An 8,380-nucleotide genomic window follows, 5' to 3' on the forward strand; every position below is an offset into this window, starting at 1 on the left:
ATAAAAGTTTGGGGGCGTATTCACCTTATCGCTTTGGGATCGGCTTCACTCAACGTCGGAGGGTCTTTCCCTTTTTATCTCGCAGCTATAGTACGAGTATAAACATTTGTTAGTCGGATATACAATCCGGCTTAAGACCTTTAGTCTTGTTCATACCTCGATGAACCTTTAGTTCATATATCTCATTTACTTAAAAACCTTTAAAAGTAATTATAAACCTTTAGTTTATATGAAAACCCGACGTTTCTTCTTCTCTAAGAAACATATTCTTTTTATTATTTAAGAATACTCATTATTACTTAAATAATAATAATTTCATAACAAAGAATATAATCATATATATTTACACATATATACCTATTTACACTTCATTCTTTTATTCTTTTTTTTTGTTATGTTTATTTCTCTTTTATCGAGGTATCGAGTATAACTTCGACTTAAGGTTTAAGACTTTATACTATTTCTTTATTATATTCATTGGCGTTTTAAGCCTTACCTTAAAGGCTTGTGAAAACCCTAATGACTCGAGCAGCACTCCAACACCGCTTCACTTCTCGATCAACTTTGGTACGCCAACGACGACACCAATCTTCGACAATAAATAGTACGCCTTTCGAGAACAACACCTTCCTTGGTCGAATGTGGGTGGAGGGTGGCACGCACTTCGAGGAAACGTCGACATGGAAAACGAGGATCGAAACATGCTTATCGAGGAATTTTAGGCACGATTATCGACGTGGATCGAGTATACGATTTTTGGGATTTAGAGAGAAGCTAGAGAGAGTAATATGTGTGAGTTTTGGTGTACATCAAATGAAATCCCGGAGGTTGCTATTTATAGACAAAATTTTGGATCCCATTGCGGTAAGCGATGGGTCCTTAGGCTGATCTATCGCGTAGCGCGATATAGGTCAGATGAGTCACATAATAGATCTGCCACGTGGTGACACGTGGCAGCCGTTGCGCCACATGGCGACACGTGGCAGCAGTGTTGCCACGTGGTGACACGTGGTAGCAAGCGGTACCACCGTGTGCCACGTGGCACACGTGTCAAAACGTGTCAGACCACGTCATCGCGAATCGCGATGTCATCAAGTCAACAGCGATCCCGTATCGCTATTGACTTCTTCCAGAAGCTTTGACGAAGCTCTATCGCGGTACGCGATGAGCTTGTCTTTTGTCCTGTCGCGTATCGCGAAGGGACAAGAAATCAGAATTTTTCATTTTAAACCTTAAGGTTTGAAATTTGGCATATTTAGACCCTAGACTTTGGAAAGTTTATATTTTGAACTCGAAATTTTCTCGATGTTACAAAAATATCCAAACAAAATAACATAAAATATCCAAATGTACTACAAGAAAAAACTAAATCATCCAAAAAGTAACACAATAAAAACTGAAATTTCCATATCTTAACTTGGTGAAATGTTTTGTAGCTGATTTCGTGACAATAGCTAAAGTTTCTTATTCATCTCAGCAAACAATATTGCATTTTCTTCAATTTTCTCCAACATAGCTTGTTTTTCTACTTTTCCTCGTTCTAGGTCCGCTATTTTTTCCCGTTCTAACTCGGCTATTTTTTCTTCCAATTGTTGCACTGGTATTTGTATTAAATCCATCATTCTTAAGAGCACATAAACGTTCAATGTTTTATACAAAATAATAAAAGCCCGTTGTGACATTCGTCAAATTTGAGTCTTGCTTTTATATTGTTTTATATTCATTTTATAACATGTCGATTTTCGCGTTTTATGTTAATGAATTATACTTCGTATTTGAGGTTAACCTTGTAAATCCGAACCGGTATTATAACTCTAGCGTGTGCGAGGTCTGTCAAAAGTCCATTAGTTTTAGTTTATAAGTTTGGTTAAATAAACCTTAGGGGACTAAAGTATGATTTTTCCTTAAAACTATTCAAGAATTGATTTCCTTACAACTAAATATCAAACATTTATAACTTGAGGGGCTAAAGTTAAATATTTATAAACCATCATATATAAACCAACAAACCCTAACCCTACCTTATTATCTCTTTCAGCCGTCACCCACCTCCAGCCGATTTCCGGCCGCCGCCGCTTCGTCCACGAACTCCGGCGAGTCCCGACGCACCACCACTAAACCACCACCATCCACTACATCACCACCATCTCAGCCACCTCCTCAACCCGACACCACCACCCCTCGTTTTTCCGGCAGCCCGTAGCCCCTTCCCCCTCGTTGCTCGTTTTTCCGGTGGCCGGTTGTACCACTGTCTCTCTCGTATCTCTCTTCGGACTCTCTCTCTCCCTCACGGACTCTCTGTATCTCTCTAACTCTCTCTCGGCTCTCACACTCTCTCTCACTCTCCCTCTCGGTCTCTCACTATCTCTCTTCTCTCTCTCTCTGTTTTGTTTTCGTCTTCGGCTCGGTTCCTTTCTCAGTATAGAGCCACAACTCGTAAACATATAAAAGGTAAATAATTTGGGATTTGGTATTGTTAATTTTCATATATCGATTTGTCGGAATTAGATTGTTAATAATTGGTTTGGTAGTATCGGTTATGTTTTTGGTCAAATACTTTGAAACGAATCGGGTTTGTGTTGTTGGTATGAATTGGGTAAAAGATGAACACCCGGGAAATGGATATAATAAGTTCTTGAGTTTAATTATTCTGGTTCGGTTTGGTTGGTACATTTATTAAATTAGAGGTCTTAGATTCGGGTCCTCCTAGATCGATTTTTGGTATTGTTTCTTGTTATACTTAATAAATTTATTATTACTATAAGTATTAACATAAATACGTAAAGATTATTATTCTTATCATTATTATTAACTAGATTATATTATTATTATCATTATTATTATTAACTAGATTGTCATTATTTTAATTATTATTAACAAGATAATTATTAGTATTATCAATATTATTATTAACAAGATTATTAATTTTATTATTATTACTATTATCTTTTAACAAAACTATTATTATTATCATTATTATTATAAATATTAAAGTTGTTATTAATATTATTAAAGATCATAATATTATCATCTTCATATTATTATCATTAATTATTAGCAAAAATATCATTATAGTTATATTATGAATTCGTTTAGAAATCAAACCGACATCGAGTATATATCATTATTTACTATCAATATTATTAATTATTATTATTATTATTATTTTTATCAACAACATTTTAATTAATACTAAGATCTTTATTCTTTAACTATTATTAATAGTATTAATAATAGTTACGGTTATTATTTTTTACATCATATCTTACATGTCTATATATATATATGAAACATTTCTTTTTAAAATTATCATTATCATTATTATCATCATCATAAATAATATTATTATAAGCTTCATTATAAATTCATTTTCATAAAAACCGAACTCTTGATTTAAACTCGTCTTGTTTCTTTTAATATTGGTTTAGCTATTTAAAAGCCCAATAAAATAATATTTTATTATTAATTATGTACGAATTCCTAATCATTAACAAACTAACCGGTAACCCGATTAACAACCGAACCGTCTCGTCCAATGTTTCAAATGTAGTTTCAACTAAAGTTCAAGATCATTAATATGTTTTATTTATCCGTTTTCAATTAGCTTTCAAGTCGGATTCGTTCGTTTTGTTTACAAGCTTCCTTTTATGTCAATCACTTACTAGTTTCTCAATTCATCAATCGAGGTGAGTACTTTCATACCCCTTTTTCCATCTTTCGTTTTGGGGTGACATTTCATACTTATCAAACTAAATGCTTTAATTACTTGCATCTTAAACCCACAAACGTGATTGTATACCTTACTTGAATAATTGCTCGATTTGGTGTTCTATGCTTATTTGTCTATGTGTTTATCGTTTTTGGATGGCGGAACTACAAATCCTAGACCATTTGGCAACCCCTCATGGCAAGGTGTCGTTAACGTAATGCAATTAACGATAACTATAAAATCCTAGACTACTTGGCAACCCCTTGTAGCTAGGTGGCGCTAACGTAAAACTATTAGCGATTGTCAATTTATCAAAGTTTATAGCTTTTATTTATTGTTTTGTATACAAGTTTTGTGGCTTTTTATTACTATATACTTATATGCTCAAACTTATGAATTGCTCACCAACTTTTGTGTTGACAAACTTTATTTTATGAAATGTTACAGGTTTGACTTTTGTTGACTCGAGTGCTTGACTATTAGGGTATTAGTAAAACGAACAATATGAATGCTATTTGTTTATATGAGCGAGATGTATTGTTATTGATTTGTTGAAAAAAAATGAGTTGAATAAATATTGTCACTTTAAATAGTGTCTTGTGTATTTGTCCAATCACGTTGCACCCCGGCATGTTCCACCGCCTTTGGTTGGGGTGTTACACCAGTTGTACATAAAAAACTTTTACTTGTTTGTAAATACATGTAACCAGTTTTTAAGTAAGCAATTTTGTTTAATGTTAAACCTAATATAAGTTATATAATCCCTTATGCCGCAGTCCGATTTTACGGCCGGTTTCCAATATTAACATCAAACAAAACAGTTCATCAAGGTTTGAAGTTTTTAACAACCCAGTGAAGCCCATGTACTCATCCCATAAAATGCATTTCAAAACCTTAACAAACACATGTGTAATTAGTCCAGTTTAGAATTGTATCATGTGCATGCTCGTGGTTGGAGCTGAAAGAAAACCAAAATCTATATGTTGTTTTTTAATAGAGAACGCAAACCTTATTCTGCTCAATGGAAAGGAACTACTAGGACTCGACATTGAAGGTGCACCCGTCAACAAAACATACAGGTCGGTGGCGTTGCTAGTCCCGTATAGCCGAAGTTTTTTCTTTCCCCCCACAATGCTAGACCATAATTCCATATCGAATTCTGGGTGTAAGCTAGTGTCTTCTCCATACTTCTTTACAACTAGTTTCATATATGATTCCTACAATGAGAACTTTAAAAATATTACACTAACTTTATAAAAATCAAGCAGTTAAAACATGCATTTACAAAGTAATGAGAGTTACAAAAGCTTAACCAGCCCTTGGATCAACCCAATCTACATTTTTCTCTTGAATAATATCTTCCACATCATCGGCTTCTTCCAAATCCACATCTACTAACTCGCTACAAACCGGCAACTTATCCAGCGGTCTTGACCCTTTCTTTGCATGTGTTTGTAACCAAAATTCATCAAACTTAGCACGCCGCTTTAATGTGTTGTCCTATAAAGTACATAATTACAAGTTAGTAAGAAAATAATTGGTGATGTATTAAAAAGCGTGTGTGTGTATATATATATATATATATTTCAAATTATAACATGTTATACCAAACCCTTAGTAATCGTTCAATTTCGGTTTTTGATGTTAAAAAACCGTTACTAACAGACCATGAACACATCTAATATTAAAGATTTATAATTAGCATTTCTTACCATTTATTTTCTAACAGTAACAAAGCTCTTTGATCCAACAATATTGATGTGTGCTACGCGTGGCGTAAAATATAAAAGGATGGGATGATTTGCTTTTGCACAAGATCGTGTTTTAAATTTATAAAAGTGATTTCTACAAAGACTAAACACACACAAAATAGGCAAGTGTACCTATCGTATATGTAGAATAGTATTGGTAAGAACCAAGTATCGATCCGTGGCCATAAATGTTTCTAATAATAAATCCTTGTTTTACTTTAATCGGAGGTTTTAATCATTTTGGGGTTAATTTTTAAACTTTTTATAAAATATAAATACTTATATATAATATATAGGTGACCAAGACAAGAAATTCTAAACGAGTTGTTCAATTATGCGAATGTTCCCATCTAAGATCAAGAATCCACTCCATTTTAGCATTGATAATTGATATATAAAAATGTGGTAGACTTGCCGTAATAATATATGATAGATAGCTTCTTAAGCCTTAAGTGAGCATCTTTGGCACGAAGGAGGTAGCATGCGCATTTTAAAGTCCATCCTTTCTTAATGTCATGCCACCTCAATAATGTCAATTTAAGTTGGCAAGTAGTTTCGTAAAGTAGAAAGATTAGGATTGACTTCGATTTCTCAAATACCAATTCTAACAACTTCGGGTGGTTGTAGTTAACTCACACAACCTCCCCTTGGTTGATTTATGTAGGTTATAATTACACATTCCATTAACATATGACTTCTTTAACTAATTTGATATCCTAAGCAAAGCCATTTTCGGATTACCAAGGTTTAGAGAAATACATCATAACTTATATCTCATCATTTCTAAGTACAATATAAGGATCCGTGTTTCGATAATGTATCAAAGTATTTCTATTTTTCAAGAACATGAATCGATCATGAACGATTGCCAATGGGATTGACAATCACCAACTTTGAATTAGTGATTTGAGATGGTGAAATGATGTGCGAAAATATATATATAAATAAAACACAAGTCACAACTAAGCTTTTAAAACCAAACAATCTATCCTAGTTCACACAAACGGCAAGTGTACCGATCGCGTATAGCACAGATAAGGAAAGTCCGGATATCAAACTTGAAGACACGTGAAAACGTTTTTAATTACTAAACTCTAACTAAGACTCACCAAAAGAATATTTAAATGATTTATAATATTTAGAATTGATTAAACTACTTAACTTAATTAAACGAAAACTTTTAACAAAACTATGAAAACTTTGATTTAAATTCAATGAATAAAGAAGTCTACCTAGGAACGAATCATATTGACAGAAATAACAAGACAATGGATTGAAAATATTCACGACACCGGTTATAAAAGATGACACAACTAAAACTTGTTTAAGAAAGTCAAATTACCTCTCAGTCTCTCTAACAAACTCTAACTTATTTTAGTTGATTTTAAAGAATAAACCGGAAAAACAATTATTAACGTGTTCAAATGTCGACTCTCCTCTCGGTCTCATCGACACACTATCCTAATGGAGACAAATACTATGTCACCAAGGATAGAGGAACAATTTAACTTAACCCAAATTAAACCAACTAATTGCACATAAACACTCAAACTTGACAAGACAAAAACCCGCTCTCGCGCGGTCTTAATTCTAACAAGTAAAAGCAACGAGACAATATTACTTCTTATCACCTCTCGGTCTCAAAGAAGGTGTATTTTAACTGATTTTAGATGAGTATATTACCCACTTATCCCTACGGTTGTACACCCCGCAAATAAACCCAAAACACCAAGTTAAGAGTCTAACAAGCAATCAATTAATCAAAACCAATTCAATTAACTAATGTAAGAGGATTATAAGTAATAAAACATAAAACACAGTCATCACACACAATCTAATTTATGGTTTAGTTAAACTTTACATCAATAATTTAAGTCTTGAACATTAACAATCCATTAAACAAGTCAAAACCACTCAACAATCATCTATCCTAGGTAGAACAAACAAGTTTAGCCTAACATAGATTTTGGACAGCCATGTATACTTAAGAAAAACATCACAAAGATCATCATAAACATAATCAAACTCATTCAAGATCCAAACAATATCAATCACAAGACAAACAATCAATCAATTGCAAAACAATTTAAAACAAAAGATCAAATCAACAAAGTTAGGGTTCTTGAACAAAAAGTAAAGTTTATGAATGTTTTACTAAGTATTATGGCTGAGATTTATGCTTGTTATTGATCCCTAGCTGCTGCCCCGATGTTCCTCTTTGATGTCCAGCCTCCAACAGCCTCAGCCGCCGCCTCTTTCTTCTTTTCTTTCTTCTTTTTCCGGCCAGCTGACTTCCGATCGCAAGGCTAGGGTTTTAGGGTTCTTTCTTTTATTTTCGGGATTCTTAGCTGAATAATGGCTGGAAACTTGATTAATTTACTTAATATAATATTATATAAGGCTTTTAAGATGTGGGCTTGGGTCGGACCTTGACTTATAAGTTTAAAAGTTGCACAATTAAGCCCCTAAACTCTTCAATTTAACTCTTTTTTCCACCAAACTTCACAACCTACAAGTAAACAATTATATTTGTAATATTAAGCATAAACAAACCATAAAACTTAATAATTATACTAAAAACAATTAAAACATGATAAAAATGATACGGAAAGTAAGTGTGTTTCACTACACATCATGAAACATTTCTCATCAAAAGATAATTGTAATATAACCATGTACTTTACTAGACTAACCCACATGTTTTATATAATCATCAAGTAAAACAAAGCTTTTTCATAGATTTTAGATGGTAAAAGGAGTTTAGCTCATAATGAGCATGATGATAAACATTAAGATGATTGATGATAACAAATACATGATTAAACTAGAACAATCAAACCAAATGTAGATGAATCTTCCTTCCTAATGATGGTGATGATGGATGATGATGATGGTTGATGATGATGACCTTCAAGCCTTC

At 33.1% G+C, this 8,380-nt stretch overlaps 1 long non-coding RNA gene across 1 annotated transcript; it reads right to left on the reverse strand.

Annotated features, from left to right (window-relative positions):
* Positions 1–4,724: 4,724 nt before the first annotated feature.
* LOC143622147 (uncharacterized) lies at positions 4,725–5,465 on the reverse strand. The gene is made up of 3 exons (XR_013151641.1): positions 5,422–5,465; positions 5,012–5,209; positions 4,725–4,926 (listed from the first exon to the last, which is right to left on the reverse strand). It is a non-coding gene; the product is annotated as an uncharacterized LOC143622147 (long non-coding RNA).
* Positions 5,466–8,380: the final 2,915 nt, after the last annotated feature.

This window comes from Bidens hawaiensis, unplaced genomic scaffold, assembly GCF_021521415.1.
Source record: "Bidens hawaiensis isolate Kalapana, Puna unplaced genomic scaffold, B.hawaiensis_p1.1 tig00003058_1, whole genome shotgun sequence".
Taxonomy (NCBI): Eukaryota; Viridiplantae; Streptophyta; class Magnoliopsida; order Asterales; family Asteraceae; genus Bidens; species Bidens hawaiensis.